The sequence below is a fragment of the Sphaerodactylus townsendi genome, linkage group LG11 (assembly GCF_021028975.2).
Source record: "Sphaerodactylus townsendi isolate TG3544 linkage group LG11, MPM_Stown_v2.3, whole genome shotgun sequence".
In the NCBI taxonomy this organism is placed as follows: domain Eukaryota; kingdom Metazoa; phylum Chordata; class Lepidosauria; order Squamata; family Sphaerodactylidae; genus Sphaerodactylus; species Sphaerodactylus townsendi.
Genome location: NC_059435.1, coordinates 34,924,020 through 34,943,311, shown reverse-complemented (window position 1 = coordinate 34,943,311; position 19,292 = coordinate 34,924,020). Strand labels below are relative to the sequence as shown.

General features: G+C 42.2%; 1 protein-coding gene across 2 annotated transcripts in view; it reads right to left on the bottom strand.

Annotated features, from left to right (window-relative positions):
• The window catches only part of THRB (thyroid hormone receptor beta), a 221,159-nt gene extending 205,997 nt beyond the window's left edge, over positions 1-15,162 (bottom strand). The window contains exon 1 of one of the 2 annotated variants that reach the window (XM_048510961.1): positions 15,071-15,162. The gene's annotated coding sequence lies outside the window, so the exon portion shown is untranslated. The remainder of the gene's footprint in view (positions 1-15,070) is intronic. The other variant, XM_048510962.1, reaches the window with a different exon arrangement.
• Positions 15,163-19,292: the final 4,130 nt, after the last annotated feature.

Below are 19,292 nucleotides of genomic sequence, written 5' to 3'. Positions count from 1 at the left end.
GGGTTTGCCATATGGATTTGAACTCCAAACCTAAGACTAACACACTGTCTGCTAAGATACAAATATTTTTCAATATGTCAGGAAAATAAACTGCAGGAACAAAACAGAAGATCCAGTATAGTCGTTATAAAGATGAAAGCTGAGTAAAGGAGAGCTTTGGATATTCTTGTTACGTGTTAAAAAACAGTGACTACTCTCAAAGAACAACAGGAATCTTAAACTGGTTCTGCAATTCACTTCATTTAATGTAGATATTGAATTAAAATATAAATTGAGGAGCTCTCCTTCTGCCAAGAATGAGTCACGTACAAATAAAATGAAACCAAGAAGTAGGGGGAAAAACCCTCTTATCAACCTGTATGTGGGCGAGTCTTTCAAAAACTCATGATGAACATATTTTTAAAAGGCTTTGTTAAATGGACAGATCAATATGAGATGAACAATTAGTATAATCTCATGGAACTGAACTCCCAGAAAAGCAAACGTGTTTTGGCCTTTGCAACAATAGCACAAGTCTTCTGGCAGTCAGAATTACAGCTATACATTCATTTTGAAGGCCTTCTCTTTCAGTAAGACAACATTTTAAAAAAATGAAATCCAAAAACGTAAAACATTAAGTGACTCATTCTTACAAAAGGAAGGCAACAGTGAGTTAATCCCTTCACGTAGGATTAGCAAAAGACATGAGTTACAATGTCCTTAACTCACCCTGTCACTTGTTTTGAGTTGCTCATTGGTGACTATAACACAGAGATAGGATGAATACATGCTATTTTGAAATTACAAAGAAAGAGGAAACATGAGAATGAATCATAAACAGGGAAACCAAGCTATAGAGTCTTATTTTCACTTTACTAAAGTGTTCACCTTTAGTAGTGGTGTCAATTACTTTCCAGTTCATTAATCCCATTAACTGTTATAAGAAATAACAGTCTTCAGTTTCAGTAACAGAAAAACTACAGTTACTGGCCATTTTTGAAACTCAGTATAGTTTCTGCTGTGCCAGTGGGGTGGGGTGGGGGGTCTCATTGGAAGTGATGGAATAGTTGTGCTGCCACCCATGACACCAGCTCCATGCAAAGTGGCTCAGAAGCTGGCACAGAGGAACTTACCTTGGCAGCCGGCGGCCACCGCACCCAAACCTGGAAGCTTGGCCCTGCAGTGGCAGGCCTTTCCCACAACAGCCTTCGCCGTCATGGAAGGGGGCATTCCAGGAGTGGAGCCACAAAGGACTTCCAGCCTGGGAACTCCCCCATGCCAGTTTTAGGTCAGTGTTCCCAATGGGATTTTTCAGATAGCTGGGATTTTTTAATTCCTCCCCTCTTTCCCACACTGCTTGAAACCTCCACTGGAGGAGGCTTGTGTGAGTTGACATGATGCCATTCCTGACCCCCCCCCCTTTAGATTGGGCTGCCAGTCACATGATTCCTGTTGTTTTACCAACAATATCCAAGTCACAACCAGCAAAACTTAATAACTTAAAAAACTTGAGAACCAGCATGGTGTAGTGGTTAGAGTACAGGACTAGGATCTGAGAAATGCAGGTTCTAATCACTACTCTGCCATGGAAGCTTGCTGGGTGACTTTTAGACAGTCACACACTGACAACTTAAGCTACACAGTGTTGCTGTGAGGATCAAATGGAGAAATGATCGTAAGACTCTTTGGGTTCCAGTTGGGAGAAGAGTGGAGTATAAATGAAGTTAATAAGTAAACATTAACCACCATTTATTCTTTCCAAACTCTTATGTTGTCTCCTCCACTTCAGGCAGCATAAAGGTCACCTATCTATTGCATGTAGCACATAGATCTTACACCAAAACGTTTTCTGGGGTGCCATGCTAAGATGTACATTCTCTTGAGATCAACAAGAATAATGGAAAAGTAGATATTTACAGAATTCCAGCAGGTATCTCACAAGTAAACTTCTTCAACCAGTGTATTTCCTCTAAAAATACTGTAAAACATTGTGCTGCCTTGTGACGATTCCACTCAGTCACAGAGGCCATAAGCTTAAAGTTAGCCAATTACTCAGTGAGTATAGACCCATCTGAGTGATCAACAAATTTCTTCTCAGACAATAAGGCTTTTGACATCTTGAAGCTGTTGCCAGCAATTGTAACAATTAAGATAAATGATCCAACAGCACAATCTGCAGCAGAGATTTTAAAACTATTCAGTACGTTCGTTCAAATGAAAACAACCACATTATCATCATCATCATCATCATCATCATCATCATCATCATCATCATCATCATCATCATGTTGTTGTTGTTGTTGTTGTTGTTATATACCACCCTCCCCCTAAGGGCTCCGGGCAGTGAACAACAGTTTAAAACATACGTAAAACCATAATTTAATACATCAGTATGTATAATACAAGAACCCATAAAAATACAGATGGCATCTAGCTAGCTGCACTCCCCTCCCCCATTCCCCGTGCCCACGGGAGGCCAGATGGAAAGGTAGATGTATTTAATCAGGCTGGCCCAATGCCTGATGGAACAAGTCCGTCTTACAGGCCCTGTGGAAACTCTGCAAGTCCCGCAGGGCCCTGATGTCTTTAGGGAGCCTGTTCCACCAGGTAGGGGCCAGGGCTGAAAAAGCCCTGGACCTCGTAGAGGCCAGCCTGATCATTTTTGGGGCAGGGATCATTAGTAGGTCCTCCTCCGAGGAGCGGAAGGGCCTAACAGGGCAATATGGGGGGGAGAGGCAGTCCCTCAGGTATGCAGGTCTAGAACCTAGCTAAGCACTAAGATGAGTAACTGCACCACCTATTGGTTGGAGGTCTTACTTATTTATCAAACCTGCATGCATGGGTTCTGAGAAGGCTTCCCATCCATGCCCTAACCAGATAAATCCCTGCTAAACTTCAGGCAAGGTTGCTGTTATTCACTATTAGAAAGCTGAAAAACAACATGCTGTACTTATCCATACTTATCCAACAGAGTTTCAGGTCAATGAAACAACTACTTCTTGGCATCAGTATAATGAAAGCAGGATTATAATATCGGATGGGCCTCTTTAAAAATCCTGCAACTGAGATGCAAAGTATGTAGGTGTTTGCACACAATTTGAGAGTTCTCATCCATTCCCTTTTCTAACTGGAGAGTAAATGATGGAAGAAATAACTTTACCATAAAGCTACAACAGCTCTCCTAGCACACTACATTTCTAACTGTTTTTGTTAAGAGGAGGGGCCAGTGGGAACATCTGCTTTATCATGAAAAATGTCCCAGGTTCAATCTCCAGAAAGTTCACTCAAAAATATCAGGAAGTAAGTGATGTGAAAGTATTGAGACCCTGGAGAGTCCCTGCCAATCAGAGCAAACAATTCTGACCTAGAATTGACCAATGATTTAACTTGGTGCAAGACAGCTTCATTTGTTCCATGCTAAAGTCTCATTCTGAAACCCTGCTCTTCTCTTTTCTGCTATGCCTTCTAAAACTGGCAGGAGTACAGCTGCTGGCATAGCAGTTACTACTTCAATTAATGCACCACCTGCCCTCAATAAGTGGGTCATGCCAACTTGGGTGGCATTGTTATATCACTTGTGGCTAACAGTGCTGCTCATATAGCCATGAATCCATGTTTGCGTTAGACTATTTCACATAGATATTCTGACAGTATACTAAATCGCATTAATTATACATATAACTTTTCAATACATCCCTGTAACACATATTAATTGGAAGATAACACATCTGTATTGCAATGATTACCCTTGGCATCTTCTATTATTACTGTTACAGAAATTCTCTCAAGCTTCTATTCCTGCTCTGTCACATGTTGTGGATCAGTTTATCACAGGAGCTGGAAAGACTAAAAATAGCCAAGACAATGTTGTCGTCTTTCACGTTCCTTACATCTCAGATTTCTTTTAAGGATGAAACAAGATGAATAGGTGAGAAGGTGCTCCAGGAAAATAGAAAGACATTGTTTTCAAAACAAGGAAAAACACAACCCAAAATCATGGTCTCATTACTTGCATCTCAGATTTCAACACAAAAATTATCAATTTTTAAAATATTTTTGCATATAATAGCAAACAATGTGTGAACGCATGCCTAGATACATACAGTCTATAGTCCTCGGAACAAACAGACAAAAAAATCTATCTTAGAAAACACAGCTAAAAACACTCACGACAAAACCATCAATGATGAAAAAACACAATAGTTTTGGCCCTCCATGTCAGCATCCAAGCATACTCAAATTGCAGCCAACATGTTAATTATAATAATTTCCATACCATCTTCTCCAGCAGAATACGGCCTTGCTAATGCTATTCAGGGATCAGTCACGTGCCCTAGGTCTGCTTATGGTTACCAACCTCCAGGTAGAACCTGGAGAACTCCTGGATTTACAACAGATCTCCAAGTTAATGATACATTTCCCATGAAGAAATGGAGGCTTTCCAAGGGAGACTCTGTACCATCTCACCCCTGCTGAGCTCTGTTCCCTCCCCAAACCCCACCCTTCCTAGGCACTACCCCTAAATCTCCAGGAATTTCCCAAGCCAGAGTTTACAGAACTAGCCTAGGTGAGAGACAACAACTGCAATCCTAAGAACACTTTTCTGCAAGTAAACCCCACTGAATAAAATGGGATTTACTTCCAAAAAGACCGGCTTAGGATTGCTCCCAATTTCACTGTGTCTGGGTGAATGCACATTCACATATGTGATGCTTCTGCTGTTCTGAGAGAGTGGTAATGCGCAGGAGGTGGCAGTGGGAGATGGTCGAAGTTTAGCTGTCCACTGTGGTGCTTCCTCACAAACTAATGATACTTGTCTCCCTCAAACAGTCACAGTAAAATAGCAAATGGATACCCAAGTCCAATAAAATGATTTATGAGAATGACATATTTACCTTCTGAACTTAAGACAAAAATGTTGCTCCCAAACAGAAGCTTGCCATTAATTGAGCCACCCATTTTGTCCCACAGAACTGAGCACGCTCTCTGAACAAAACAACACTCTGTGATGCTTTTATAACATTTCTGCTTCAAAATCCTTTTCAAAATGCTAATTGATCCTCTAAATGAGCTTTATAAATCGTTGATGGGAAACTGGCAACACTAGTTGGGGCATGCTTTGGCAACCTTCTAAAATATCCAATTAGGTCAAAATGTCCAATCAAGAAAGCGCTTGAAAGAAATGAGGGCAGGGCTTTTAATCCTATAAACTTCAGTGCGCTTAGAAGCAGACTAAATTCACCAGGGAGGAAAAGTAAAATAACCAAAGCTAGGCAAGGTTACACAGAGAAGGGGTGCATTAACATTTGAATTGCACAGGACAATGTATCACAAGTTTACCATTCTTGTTACGATTCTTTTAATTAATAGAGCTGAGCAGTTTCCCCCTCAACTGCTTGCCTGTGTTTGCCCTCTGGTTAACAGATATATTCATTTTATTTCACAAAATTCCATTCAAGGGCTTGTAAAGCAGCAGATAATGACTCAATATCTCCAAATCTTCCTATCATGTTGACTGATTTACGTGCATAAATGTACACTGGGAGCAGGAATCCTCATCTCCTCCCTCCATTAATAGAGAAAGATAATCGGTTTTCACATCAATAGGTGATCTCTTATGTAAACCAGGTTCCAGTTTAAGGTATTTTCTTGCCCCAACAGAGTTACACCCATTGTCTCTTCACACCAATGTCTGGGGTATGAGTCCAAGAAGCAGCCCCTGTTGTTCCCTTGGGTGCCAATGGCGAAGAGTGAGCTGAGCTCCTATGGGCAACATCCAAGTTGTATTGGCCCAAGAAGTTTTTAGGGTGGTGTAGCTATGATTCAGTACACATGGTTTGTGATTCAAGTTCCACAGTTCCTGATAAACACAATAGCACTTGTAAAGAATTAACCAATAATTAACTGCAAAAAAGCAATAAATGCCTTAATAGTTCATGAACAATCTTCTGTTTGATTTCTAAAATACACAAACAATGATATAATCTCCTGTAAATCTCTGTTTTCTTTCGCAGAGGCATCAAAGCCCTCTTGCAGAGTGATCATCAACCACAAGAAAGCAGGATTTCAAATATAATAGAATGTTAACAAGTAGTTATCTGCCAGTCTACCACTATAATTTGCATTTAGTTGCTGTTTAATTTGGAAACAAGTGGCAAACCACAAGTTCTTGTAGAAGCAGCCATTCCATTCACTTCTATTTCTCCCTCCCCCACCCCTTCTCTTAAATCCTGTCTCTCTTCCCCATGCCTACTGTCACTTTTCCCCTCTGTCTCCCTCACCCAATCACACTTCTCTCTCATTCTATTACTATTTTTTTTAATTTCTGGCAACACCAGAATTCTGCCTGCCTCATCCCACCACTCTTTCTTCCTGCCTCAGTAGCAGTTCCCCCTCCCCTCTCCACAGGAACAGGTACTCTCCTGGCCTGCCTCTCCCCCTTCACCGTAACCACAGCCATGACTCTCATGGCCACCCTCTCAACAGCTTCCACACACAGCTTCCACACACAACAATGGTCTCAACAGCTTCCACACACAACAGTGGTGACAGCAACTTTCCTGGCTGCCCAGCCATACAGCAGCCCCCCCCCCTACAATAATGATGGAAGCAACTTTCCCAATCATTCACCTATTCTGCAGTTTTCCCCTACAACAATTGCAGCTTTGACTCTCCTGACTGTTCACCCATCCAACAGCTTCCTCCCATTGAGCATGGGGAGGGCTTTCTCTGTGATTGCCCCCAGACTTTGGACTAGTCTTCTGTTGGAGATTCACCAGCAACCTACCCTTTATGGATTTAAGGACATGGCAAAGACCTTTGTATTCACCCAGGCATTTGGCTAGCTTCCTTGGAAGCCCCTCTACAGCTGCTGGTCTGGGGGGTGGGGAAGTGGAGGGTTGGGTAAATTTGTATGTGGTTGTTATTGTTTCCTTTTGTTATGGTTTACTTATGTTTTTATTGTGATGTTTTATTGTTTTTAATCTTGTGTAAGCTACCTAGAGACTTTGGTATGAGGTATAAATATTTATAAATAAATAAACAATAAATAATTAATATTGGGACACTATTGTTGATGTCAAAATCATAATTCTTCAACAAAGGAGTTTCAAAGGGAGACTTGCATGTGAAAATTCTGAATCCCAATTTTGAATCAGTAGGTTTAATTGTATTAACAATATATTAGATATCACACCTTTCTGCTGCTGTTGTTGTTGTTGTTGTTGTTTTTGTTGTTGTGAAGTCTCAGAAGATTTATGGAGGCCGTGAAGGGCTTTCAAGGCAAGAGACATTCAAAGGTGGTATGCCATTGCCTGTCTCTATGGCAGATTCTGCATGGGCCGAAAACAGCGGTGTGAAAATGTTTGAAAACAGTGTAACTGTTTTACACCGTTTTAAACCATTTTATACTGTTTTCACACCGCTGTTTTTGACCCATGCAGAATCCACCTATAGGGCTACCCTGATATTCATTGGTGGTTTCACAACCAAATTCTAACTAGGGACAACCCTACTTAGATTCCAAGATTTGACAAAATTGGACTAGCCTAGGCTATGCAGGTCAGACCTCTTAACCATTACAGGAGTTAAATTATTAGTCACAACTAGGTAGATCATGATGTAACTGAATACCACAGTTATAATTGGTCACTAAGCTTATCGGGTGAATGTTTAAATTTTGTATAGGAATACCATGTGTTGAATGGCCATGTTCTGCATTTTTTCTCACTTGTCAGTCTATGTACTGAATATTAAAGTTCCATTTCATTCAGCTGATGTTTTTATATTAGTTATCTTATTATTTGGGTTATAAATGACCACAAGCAAGTTTCTGATGGGCAGCACAGATAAACAAATAAACAAACAAGTGGGCTCCTGTCTGTAGAAATTTATGCTACAATAAATCTGTTTATCTTTAAGGTGCCACAACAGCCCTTTTATTTTTTGCTGCAACAGATGGACAAGGCTACCCCACTAGAATGCTACAAAGATTCTGCAGTCCAAAATCCCAGATCACTTGACTGAGATCACTTTCTATACTCTCTGCAGCATGCCTGGACACACGTTCCCCTCAAACACAGAGAAGACATGCCAGGTATGTACTGCACCTTGAATGGCGTATGATAAAGCTCCTGATCTTGAGGCAAAGCCAGGAGCGAATAAAGCTCCAGGCAACATGCCATCCATGATTGCCATGGCATGTACCGCCTGTGGATTGTACAGGCCTACTCCAAGGTAACAAGTTTCTAAATTTATTATGGACATGGGCCAAGTGCTTTTATTGCAGATAGTTGCCAAATCATGTCATTTACTGTAAATGTAGTGTGATTATTTTCTAGAACATTTACACTGCAGTTTGAGACAAAAATGTCTGTCTACTGAAATCCAGCACTCTTTCCTGATTTCCTGGCGGCTTGCTGTGTAAACCTGAATAAAACCTTAATATGCCAGTCCTTTCAAATAATAACAAAAGTATTTTCATTTAGAAATATCTCATATCAGTATCCCACATAAGAAGTACATTATATAAAACAGTAGTTACTTTAGAAGTAGCAATTTACTTTTCAAAATCAGAGGTGTTAGTGACAGGCTTCACTATAATGGCTGCACAGTTGGTAATAAGGTAGAAAGCTCAGAAGGACAAAGGACTTCGGTGAACTCTCTGCAACTGTCAAAGATCTAGAATGATGTCACAATTGTACCATAAATAAATATTGCTCAGGGTTGCTCATATCCAGCCATTAATAAAAATTTGGCACCAAGGATAATTGAATTACGCACACCAAAATGTGTATAAATTAACAGCACATACCCACTTTGCTGAGTGCGCATGCTATGATCTGAATGTCTACTTTGGTGATAGAAAATGAGCTATAGGATAGACTTTGTTGGTTTATGGGATGGAACAGAAACCCCGGAAGGAGTAACGGAGCATTGAACACTTCTGCAGACACTGCTGTCACATTTTAAAATGTACCCCATTCACCCATGAAAAAGTCACTGGGTGACTAATGGCATTGCCAAAAGACCTTGAGAAAAATGTCCTGTCCCTTCCTTAAAGGCTTAGCATGTGCAGATGGGCCTCATTCTTGGCACAGAGGCAAACAACATCACCTGAGAAATAATACCCTAGATGCTAGCAAAACATATATGAGGAAATTCTTGACTCAGCAGAATACAGTTAACAAGAAACTGGAACAACAGAAAATGCAGAGTGCATTGGTCTTGATAAAAGTAAAAGAACTTGAATTTTTAAAATATTCAAATAAGAAAGAGGTTGTGCATAATATTAAGATCTTACAACAATTATAGATGCTGACAGCAAAAGAAATGGAATCAAATCTGAATTTTGCTAAACAAAAGATGCTTGAATGGGCTGAAAAATAATAATTTGGATTTATACCCCACCTTTCTCTCCTATAAGGAGACTCAAGGTTGCTTACAAGCTCCTTTCCCTTCCTCTCCCCACAACAGACACCTTGTGAGGTAGGTGGGGCTGAGAGAGGTCCAAAGAACTGTGATTAGCCCAAGGTCACTCAGCAGGAATGTAGGAGCGCGGAAACATATCTGGTTCACCAGATAAGTCTCTGCCACTCAGGTGCAGGAGTGGGAATCAAATCTGGCTCTCCAGATTAGAATCCACTTGCTTTTAACCACTACACCACACTGGCTCTCAGATGGTTAGCAGCCAAACTAAGAAAACTCAAAGGGAACAGATTTATTACAAAGATACTATAGAAAGGTGATCTAGTCTCTGATGAGAAAATAATAGGGAATGATTTTTAAAAATATTATTCAAAATTATTTGAAAGCAACATGCCAAAGGAAAAGGATATTGTGGGGGAATACTCAGTTGAGGGGATTCTTGGCTGCACAGTTTGCAAAGAAATGCTGCTTTTCCCGCATGAAACGTGCTGCCTCCTGCCGCCGGGATCCCAGCGATCCCAGCTGGCCCCTGCAGTCGCTGTGCAAACGGCAGCACTGGCAACTGAAATGGATTCCAGGAATCCATGTGGTCTGTGCAAAATCAGCCCTTGATCCCCAAAGAGGATAAAGATTTATAGACTAATTTCACTCTTAAGCAATGATTACAAATTGTTTGCAGCCATCTTGGCAAGAAAGTTAAAAGGTCTTTTAAGAACTTTCATACATGAAGATCAAATGGGCTTCTTACCAAAAATACAACTGAGAGACAATGTCAGAACAATATTGAATGGGATGGATTACTGCAAGAAGCATGGTGATAGACAAGGAGCCCTGCTTTTTTTGGATGCAGACAAGGCATTTGATAATGTCTCTTGGCAGCTTATACTTCGTGTTTTAAGAAAAAATGGGCTTTGAAAATAATTTTGTGAAAGGTATAGAGGCAATCTATACCAAACAGTATGCTTAAAATAATCGTAAATGGGGAAATGTCAGAAAAATGTGAGGTAACAAAAGGAACTAGACAAGGATTCCCTCTCTCACCATTGCTTTTAATACTGACTAAAGATTCTTAACAGGAACATAAGATGTGATGATCAAATAAGGGACTGAAAGTTGGTAAGCAGCATTATGAATTGAAAGCTTTTGTGGAGGATAGAGTGATGATATTGGAAGACCCAGTGCAAAATGTGGAAATACTGTTATATAAAATAAAAGAATTTGGAGAGCTGGCAGGGTTTAAGCTGAACTTAAACTAAAATATTGACTAAAAATATGCATCAAACAAAAATTAAATATTTGGGAATGTGGTTGAAAAACAAGAACTGTATGTTATTCCAAAATAATTATGGTAAAGTGTGTAATGATGTAAAGAAAGACTTGTTGAGTTGGAATAGACTGAATTTATCTGTGACGGATAGAATTTTGGTAATAAAAATGAATGTATTACCAAGAATGTTATTTTTGTTCCAATAATTAATTTTGTAACATGCTTTAAGCAAGGGCAAAAATATATAAGTAATTTCATTTGGCAAACTAAGAAACCAAGAATTAAATATAAAAATGCGAAAGATGCAAAGGAAAGAGGTTTCCCATTGCCAAATTTTAAATCATATTTTGAAGCTGCCAGATTGATATGGATAAGGAAATGGATGCTGTTGAAAAATACCAGAGAAGTTTATAGAAAACTGGAAATCTTTTAATGGCTATCTATTGAAATATGGTAGTAGAGAAATAATTGAAGGATTTGAAATCTAAAAGGAAGCAGCAGAATTAATTAGGATATTAGTAATGATACAGAGTGTATTTGACAAATTATTTCATTTAAATATATGCATGAACCTAGAATGGATTAGAATTCAACAATGAGATGGCTGGAAGTCATTGTATGGGTGTGGTGTTTAGTTTAGTTAGTTCAGTTGTGTTTAGATATTGTCAAATTTGTGTTTTATTCTTTTCTGTGGTTCCTGTACTCTTTATTTCTATTTTGTATTAATGTAACTGTGGATGTGGGAGTATATACTGATACATTTTTCCCCTTTTTTGGGTTGGGAAAATAAGCAATAACCTGGGAAATAATAGCTTATTAAGCCTCAATTAAAAGGACTGGACATTTTTTCTCAACAACTTTAGTGACTAACCACTCTCTCTGTTTAGATTACCTTTAGAGTTTGCAGGCTGAACTTGGCAACAGGCAGGAGCTGGGGAGGGAGGGACAAGGTGGTGTATGCACCATGATGCCACTTGCCAACTTCCAAATGGGCAAAATCAACAACTGCCCATACATGGCCTTCTGCAGATTTCCCCCCACCTTGTGGAATGGCCTGCCTGAGGAGATCAAGAAGGCTTCCATTCTATTGGTTTTCTACAAACCATGCCAAACTAAACTATTCAAGAGGGCTTTTCTATGCAGACAATAGGGTAAACCATACAAAATACTTCAGAAAATTACCTGGATAAATTACTGGGGACTGTGTTAACGTATTACTGTGTATAGTTTGCAGTGGGCTGGATCATTTTATGTACTGTTGCATCATTTAATGAGCCATGTTAACATGAATGCTTTGCTTCAGTTCTATTTTTTAGACTTCTGGTTGGCTCTACAACCCAAACCCTATTTCATTTTTCCTTGAATGTCCCATCTTGTTGACTGTATTGACTCATTCTATGTAATCCATCTTGAGTCTCAGAGAAAAAGGCAGACTATAAATAACATCAGTAAAATCTGGAAGTAATATCTGGTAGCTCTGGGAATTGCCAGGAACTCCTACAGCTACCCACGGTCACTTCTGGGTTTTTATTGGAGTTGCATCACAACACATGTGATGCCAACTTTTAAAAAAAAAATTCCCCAGCAGCCATTCAGAGTAGCAGTGGACAATGCCACTTGCTGGTGGGAGGCTTCCCTCCATAGCAATAGGCCTGAAACCTACTTTTCATGTTATTTTGACAGTAAGAACATAAGAAAAAGCCTACTGGATCAGACCAAAGTCCATCTCGTCCAGCACTCTGCTACTCGCAGTGGCCCACCAAGTGCCTTTGGGAGCTCACATGCAGAATGTGAAAGCAATGGCCTTCTGCTGCTGCTGCTCCCGAGCAGCTGGTGTGCTACAGCATTTGCAATCTCAGATCAACGAGGATCAAGATTGGTAGCCATAGATCGACTTCTCCTCCATAAATCTGTCCAAGCCCCTTTTAAAGCTATCCAGGTTAGTGGCCATCACCACCTCCTGTGGCAGCATATTCCAATAATGTGGTGTTTTTCATGTGTTGCGTGAAGAAATGTTTCCTTTTATTAGACCTAATTCTTCCCCCCGGCATTTTCAATGTATGCCCCCTGGTTTTAAAATGGAGAAAGAAACCTTGTACCTCTCTGAGCTCCTTGGAATAAAAGTAAAATTAAAATGTGATAGCTTACATTGAAGCTATAACCCTGGTGTTCTGTGCCTAAAAATAGAAACTCAAGATGGTAATGTAAATTTGAACAGGCAGGAGTTATATTAAAATTTTCTGGAGTAAATACATGGAAAAAGTGAACACTTTTGACATCCTTATACTACCATTAACAAAATCCCAACCGACTTCAGTAGTTTATTTGGGAAATTCCTGTGGTGGGGAGGAGCCAAATAATTATCCACAAGCAGGAGGGAGGTAAATCATGTCTCACACATAACAAATTACACTAAAAAGCTATTAGAGGGAACACTGTAGTTCTTTAATCAATAAACACATAAGTGATAGCCACTTCAATCTGCCCATTTTATTTCCATTGTCAGTTTAATGGGTAAGTGGGAATACTGAACACAAACACAAAATAGAACAGCCACCATGCTTCCTGGCTGTTAGATGGAAGAGGGCTAGGGAAAGGTATACACAGCCCCCATCGCTCCATGGACCATGGTCTTGGCACACTTGGCTATCTGACTTGTCTGCTCACATATCTAGATAAAAGAGAAGGGATGGCCGCAGGCAAAAGCTGCATCTGGCTTACTTTGCAGCAAGAGCAATACACCAGCGCAGATCCCTGGCATCCACACAACACAGAGATCAGCTCCTAAATAAACTCAGAGGATTCCCCTCATCTGCTGTGCTAGGTCAGATTTTCCAAGGCTCTTGGGCCAAAGCCACTTTACCAGCAACGTGTTGTGACCTACATTTCAACTCTTTTATTTGTTTAGATTTTTAAACCTTCCTTTTCCCAGAGTTGAGCTCTACAGACCAGATGCTATCTACTGCTAAGGCACACTAATCTTGGAAGTGATGCATCCAGGTTAATGGTCACATATCACTACCCTGTTTCCCCGAATATAAGACATCCCCGGAAAATAAGACGTAGTAGAGGTTTTGCTGAAGTGCAAAATATAAGGCATCCCCTGAAAGTAAGACGTAGCAAAGTTTTTGTTTGGAAGCATGCCCGACAAACAGAACACAGAAAAATAAGACATCCCCTGAAAATAAGACATAGCGCATCTTTGGGAGCAAAAATTAATATAAGACACTGTCTTATATTCGGGGAAACACGGTAGGAGTCTGGCCTCCCCCATCATTGCTACAGTATAAAAACACACTGCAATCAACCCCCTCCCCCCAATTCCACCTCTTTTGGTGTGGTTTTCTATTCTCTCTTATCTTGAGGAGGCTTGGCAATGAAACAGCTTTAATTTGAATCCTGGGGAAAACACATATACAAACCACACCCTTACTTAATAACTACCGCTCCCAAAATCCACACTTGACAGCATATAAACTACAGGAGCAATTCTATGCACGCTACCAGTAGCATGTAAATAAGGCTGCAATCCTATACACAATTACTTGTCAGATCTACAGAATGCACTGAACTGAACAGTGCCTTCTTTCAAGAAAAGAAACAGGTGATTTGGCTGTAAATCCCACTGAACTGTTCAAGCTTCATTTCCAAGGAAATATACTCAGCATTGGGTAGGGAGATGTCTTCCAATCTCAGGGTATACCCCAAATACCCCTGAAAAGGGGGCAGAGAATCGTCTTTCCTTGGGAAACCAACACTGAAATCCAAAACGTATTTCCTAGGGATCTGCAATCAAATCCTATGGAAACCCACTCCAGTTTAAACCCAGGGGGCTGGAACTGAAGCCTACACTGTTACTCCAAAGAACTTGGTTCTGTGAATTGTTGGGTACGTGAGAATACTGGCTCTGGGTTAAACATGGTTACGATCGCATTACATTACTAATTTACTCTAATCATATTGAACAATGCCAAGGACTTGTGTGTATGTGTAAATATTTCATCTTCCTGCTCTAAATTTCTTCCCCGCCTTTTCCAAACAACCCCCTCTTAATGATCCACGTGCAAGGGATGAGCGGTGCCCCCTCCCGCATCCCAGCCGGTTTCCAGCGTGCGTTCCCCTTTCTCTCCATGTTGCACTTCATGCCCGCCAAAAGGCCATATATTTTTAATTAGATACTCCATTTATATCCACCCGCCTTTCTCAGCCGCTTGCGTTCCAAAGTCTCCTCGTGCCTCCCCCTCTCTCGCCCTCTTGCAAGCTCCCTCGCCTTCTGGGCTCGGCACGGGTTTGTTTCCAAGGCTTGCAAATCAAGAACGAAGCCCCCCCCCCCCTCCTCCGCAGCTCTCCCGTCCCCCCACCTCGCGAGAGGGGAATGCAAAAGGGGGCCGGGCTTACCTGCCAAACGCGGCTAGAGGAGACCAACGACAGACGCCGAGGAGGCTCCGGCTCTTCCTAGGGCGAGAGGCGGCCCGTGTCCTGAAATGACCCGGCTGGCTGGCTGGCTGGCTGGCTGGCTGGCTGGGAGGGAGAGAAGCGCGGGAGGCGAACGGGGAGGGGAAAAGAGCGAACGAGCGAGCGACACAAATGGAGCAGGACTGTTTGACAGAGCCGTGGCGGCGGTGCCCCCTCCCCTGCCGCTTCTCTTAGTCACGCAATAGTTGGCCACTGTTTGCACCTTACCATCCTCGTGGGGGGAACTCTGATTTTAACTGCCGAAATCCGAAGCTGGTTAACGTGCAGTCCGAGGCTTGTTTCCTTTATTTTAATACATGTTTGTCCTGTTCTTTCAAAGAGTTCGAGATGGCTGGCCTGGTTCTTCCTCCCCCCGTTTTCTCCTCACAACAACCCTTCAGGGCAGGCAACACAAAAAGCTTAAGGACAGGGTGGGGATTTTGGACCTGGGTCTTCCAGATCCTAAACCAAGACCCTAACCACCCAGAGGTCAGTTCCATTTTTGAGGCTGTGGGTAGGGAATTGGGTCTGGGCTCACCCAGTGCTGCTGCAGCCCATGACAAGTGCCCACCCTTGCTGTCACCAACGGAGGAGGATATTTATTCATAGTGTGCGCTAAGAGCTCTGTGGCCCAATAATGGCACACAGGTTTAAAGTTATAAGACTAATGTTTTCCTTTTTTATTTGTATATAATTTTATTAGAACTTTTAAAAAGACAAACAAAAACAACTAAGGAGACACACAAGAACTATACTATAAGAGGGAAACAATTTCCCAATTTCCTTTGCGCCAAATATAAGCACAGCTAAAGAATTACCACTGGTTCCCTAGTTACAATTACGACATTATAATTTAATTCATTCTTAATTATTATTAATTAGCAATAAAGCCCATTGTGTGAAAAGATACAGTGGGCTCTAGAAAACTAATCCTCACAGGAGAAGAGATGGGGATGGGGAATATCTACAGGACGCCTGGCACAAACACTGAAAGTGTGCCCCCCCTTCCTGCCACAAACATCCCAGCTTTGCCAAAGAGGAGAAGCAGTGTGCTTGTGAAGATGGGGAGAATATAGTGGGCTCTAGCAAGTGGGAACTCATAAGTGGGGACTTGAGATAACATTACGCCCACTTTTTTCTTCTGTTCTTTCCCCTTCTTCTCTGCCTCTCACTCTCCATCCTGTTACCCCTTCTCTTCATCATCTGATCTCTGCCCAACTCTCTTTCTGATCCCCTACCCCAGCTCTCTTTCTGCCACACTACCCCAGCTCTGTTTTTTAACTTTCTGCCCTGCTACTCCAGTTCTCTCTATCTTTATCTTTCTGCCCTGCTACCCCAACTCTCTTTCTGCACGCACACACACACACACACACACACACGCCTCAGCCCTCTCTCTGCCCACTTATTACAGCTCTCTCTTTCTACCCCAACTCTCTATTTTCTATGGTTCTGCCCTAGCTTACATTCTCTCTTTTTTTGGCCATTTAACCTTAGCTCTCTCTTTGTCTTTCTGCCTCTTCCCAGCACTTATTCTCTTTCTGCCCCTACTCCACCTCTCTTCCTCCCCAGGCCAATTCTTGGTAGCTTGCCTGGATGGCTGGGTATGGTGAGGCTTCTGTCCCTACAGCCCCAGTCTCACCATCTCAGCAGGAGCTGTTCCAGGTACTGCAAGGCCTTTCCCCTCCCTCCAAACAGCCTGGGGTGGGGGTGTCCTGTTCAATCTTGGCCTCGGGTGCTGGGCTTGCTACTGACTTACTCAAAAGTTGGCTTAAGCAAGAAATAGGACAGCTGTGTGAGGACCCCTACTGGAAAGTTGAATCAGGCAAGGATTAGGACAGCTCTGCGAGGACCCCATAGCTTTAAGAAGTGTTACTGGATGAATGAGAAGGATTCTGGGAGCTGTAGTCCTTTCAGGCCCTCTGCACATGAGAAATGGCACCTTCTGGACTGCTTTTTCCAGAGTCCTTCACTTTTTCTGATTCATCCTCTGGAAGATGCTGCTCAATTATATAGTAAGACTAGCAGGGCCCAGCCATTCATTGCTGTGGCAATTGTCCTTCTCATCACAGTCCGCAACCCACACAGATGTCCATGCAGGTCCAATGATCCCCAGCATAGCCTTTTGGGAGCAGCAGTGGCATAGTGGCTAGAGCAGGTACACTCTGATCTGGAGAAACTGGGTTTGATTCCCAGCTCTGCAGCTTGAGTTATGGAGGCTTATCTGGGGAATTCAGATTAGCCTGTGCACACCCACACACATCAGCTGTGTGACCTTGGGATAGTCACAGATTTTCAGAGCTAACTCAGCCCCACCCACCTCTCAGGGTGTTTGTTGTGAGGGGTGAAGGGCAAGGAGGTTGTAAGCCCCTTTGAGGCTCCTACAGAAGAGAAAGGGGGGATATAAATCCAACTCCTCCTACTCCTCCTCCTCTTCTTCTTCCTCTTCCTTTTCCTCTTCTTCTTCTTTTGGGGTGGTCAAATGGAATCCCTCTTCCCCTTTTCAATTCACATTATCATATGGTGCTGTCTTGGTTTTTAGTATAAGGTAACCCTTTCCATTCCACAACAAACTGTCCAGAGTGTGAATCCCGCTGTCCATGAGGGTGGTTGACACGCACAGTCCTGGCTTGGGTAAGGCAGAACTGGGGCAAGCAGGCTATCCCAGTCAGGCAGCAGAGGCAGGGTAAGGTAGAGAGCGCTCAGATCTGAGGGGCCAGCTCCCTGGGTTCTTGGAAGGAGCCTGCACATGCAAAAGAAGTGGAGCCAGTAGTGTTGGTTCGCCCCCACCCCTCTTGGATTTCCTTCTTATTGCCAAGCAAAAAAGGCAAACTCCAGCTTGCTTTTAGTGAAAGAGAGCTGTGGCGAATATGGATGAGGAAGTAGGTAAGTGGTGGTTAGATGTGAGGGAGGGCAGAGTGAGGTGTGTGAGGATGATGTGGATGTGTATGAGAGTATGTGTGTTGTGTGGTAGTATTGGGTGAGGCACAGAGAGTGAAAGTTACCTGCATGTGTGTGTAGGGGGGAACCCCACCTGGCGTCTCCTGCACGGCAAAGTGAATGGATGTGTTTCACTTCCCAATCGTATTACCTCCAACAGGTATTAATTCACTATTTGCACTGTTTTCCTGTAACTGCCTCATCTCTGCCCATCTGCACAAACACATCTCTAAAAGGAGCATACTTAGGCCTCCTAGAGCCACAGAGCAGACGGAGCTGCCACGGCAACTATTCTACAGGGTGACAGTTAAACACAGCCAGCTTCATGGCCTGGTACGTCAGGAAAAAGATGTTTTACCTGGCTCAGGTATGGACTTTCGGCGATTTGAAGGTCCAATTACCTGCCCGCAACAGGGAGGGATGTCATGTGAAAATTTGGGGGGCGATCCATCCAGCCGTTTCAGCGTTAGGGAGTCACCAACAAACAGATGGTTAGCTTTTTATATATATAGAAGATGTCTGAAAGAGAATGAACAAGTGAATCTTTCCCAACATGGAGAGGTGCAGTGGTGGCAGAATATAACCTGTTGAAATTTCTACGTGTAGCCCAGTCAGCAAAAGAAGTACCATGCTGCCTCTTTCCAGGCTTTCAACATTTTTAAAAAGTTTTAAATAAACTAATAATGATACCAGAGGCTATTGTTGACATGATGGGGGAAGGGCTGGAGTGTGGGCTATATCCATATATTGGATATTGCACTATTGTTGTGTTAAAGTAGCCATTTACTACGGGTTTGACTTGCCTATTCATAAAAAGCAGATGCTTATTGGAGAGCAACAATAACATGATAGCCAACATAGTCTAAATCAATCCTAAATCTCTTGTGGTATTTAAACATGAATGCTGGCAAGAGAAGACAAAGCCAGCAAGTTGAATGATACAGAACATAGCGTTATAGAATCATAGAGTTAGAAGGGGCCTTACAAGCTATCTAGTTCAGCCCCCTGCTCAATGCTGGATCATCCTAGAGCATCCCTGATTGGTGAATAGAATCACAGAAACATATGTCCCCTCATCCAGTCCCACACCAAGCTGAATTATAGGTCAAGTTCCATGGAGTCCTGCCTCACAGGAAAATCCTGTTTCTAAAACAGGGTAACCATGGTGGACCAGGGTATGCAGGAGGAGGGGGAAAGGATGAAAGATATAACTGAACTTAAGGGGAGG